The following is a 2,092-nucleotide window of genomic DNA, read 5'->3' as shown; positions in this document are numbered from 1 at the left end:
CCAATCACAATGCACTGGATAGCTGGCCAATCAGCGTACACCTCGCTTTTCAGAACGATGAGCTATGTAAAAATCGACGAGTTTCAGAAAGCTGGGGCATAGAGGAGCAACAATAATGTACAGTATGTGGAAAACAATGTGTTTTTTTAACCTTAAACCGCATAAACACATTTCATTACACCAAATACACAAAATAATGTTCTTTTTAGCAGCATCATATGACCCCAGAAATACCAAATTATGTATAATAAGATATTTTAATACTATATTATATCAAAACTATTTATTTTTATATGATTATATATAATTTGAGTATTGCATATTGTTTACTGTTAATATTGTGATATTCACACTTTCATATTCTGACTTCAAGTTGGCATTTTATAACAGTTATTATGTTACAATAATATACCTTATTACAGTATTATTATATTAATGGTATATTATCATGACATTGTATATTATATTGTTTGCTATTTATATTGTAAAATTCACAGACACACACACACATCCATAGTCTGACTTATGATGTCACGATGCATTAGACTTTATTAGCCTGATGTGATTGTCTAGGAGTAGAGTGATTATTTTGAAAGCCTGTCTGATCCAGGCTGATCAACATGGGATCCACTGTTACTATTATGTAATTCCGTTACATGTAACTAGTTACTCCCCAACACTGCTCATGAGTGCATGATTAATGTTCAGAAATCATTCTCCCTGCTTGGAAATGTGCTTTAGTCAGCTGCACTCTACTGTATCCAGTGACACTCTGAGTACCCATCATTGTTACACTCTTATTAGTCTCTGGAGGAAAAAAAAGCAATCCTCTCTCTAAGTTTAAATAATAGCTTCGGCTTTTGAATTTACATTGCACTAGTGTCTAGGTCAGTAGCTTCATGGCTTTTCAGTATGCTACCTGATGAAGTTTAATCACAAGAGATAAAGACAGCTGGAATTTAAAGTCAACCTTTCAAAATTGATCTGTTCACTTAATGCACATTCTTGGTCTTGTTGGGCACCATTCATCACTGCTTGTTATTTCATAGAAGGAATTGTCTTCAGTCAAATAAAATACATTTCTCCACCTCTGAAATGATTTTCAATTTAAGCTGATGTCACATAGGCCACATTTTCCCTCAGTTGATTGACTAAACATTTTTCTGGTTCTGAATGGAAATGAAGGTGAACTAGAGCTCCTTGGTCATCACAGTAATTTATTGCCAGGTAAGATGAATATAAGAAAGGTTACAGCAATAATAGCAAATAATGACAGGTTTGAAAAAGTAACGTAACCATTGGGATATTTTGAGATGCTCTCGTGGGTGAACTTGACTTTCAGCTTTCATATGCCTGTCAAAAAGCCTCCCGGGTGCTGGAGGCGTTTCAGAAGAGGACTCGTCCTCCACAATCAAATGCAAAGTAATATTAAGGTCTAAAACACTTTTCATAATCCAATCAATTCCCTATAGATAAATACAAGTCCAGACTATATGTTTTGCTGAATATTTTGTTTCATGCCAGATTATGTAAATAAAATGGGTTGTGAATTCAGCTTCACATGCCAGACAGATCAGTAAAAAAGTCATTTCAACAAAGCCTTAAAGTAACAGTTCACGTAAAAATTAAAATGTATTCACCCTCAGGCAGTTCAAAATGTAGATGAGTTTGTTTCTTCATCAGAACAGATTTGGAGAAATTTAGCATTAAATCACTTGCTCACCAGTGGATCCTCTGCAGTGAATAGGTGCCGTCAGAATGAGAGTCCAAACAGCTGATAAAAACATCACAATAATTCACAAGTAATCCACATGACTAACGTCTTGTAAAGCGAATTGATCATTAAGACGTTTTTAAATTCAAAATGTTGCTTCCGGTTAAAATACAAGTCCTCTATCCATAATATTGCTCTCTCCAATCATCTAATCCAGGGGTGCCCAAACTCGGTCCTGGAGGGCCGGTGTCCTGCAGAGTTTAGCTCCAACTTGCCTCAACACACCTGCCGGGAAGTTTCTAGCATGCCTAGTAAGAGTTTGATTAGCTGGTTCAGGTGTGTCTGATTGGGGTTGGAGCTAAACTTTGCAGGACACCG

General features: G+C 36.1%; 1 protein-coding gene across 2 annotated transcripts in view; it reads left to right on the top strand.

Moving 5' to 3' along the window:
* Nucleotides 1-2,092, top strand: part of LOC107678127 (oxysterol-binding protein-related protein 3-like) — a 44,175-nt gene that overhangs the window by 32,191 nt on the left and 9,892 nt on the right. The gene's annotated exons all lie outside the window — the stretch shown is intronic.

This window comes from Sinocyclocheilus anshuiensis, unplaced genomic scaffold (assembly GCF_001515605.1).
Source record: "Sinocyclocheilus anshuiensis isolate Anshui unplaced genomic scaffold, SAMN03320099.WGS_v1.1 scaffold1512, whole genome shotgun sequence".
Classification (NCBI taxonomy): Eukaryota; Metazoa; Chordata; class Actinopteri; order Cypriniformes; family Cyprinidae; genus Sinocyclocheilus; species Sinocyclocheilus anshuiensis.
The sequence above is the reverse complement of the archived record's forward strand: the minus strand, read 5'-3'. Positions and strand labels throughout refer to the sequence as shown.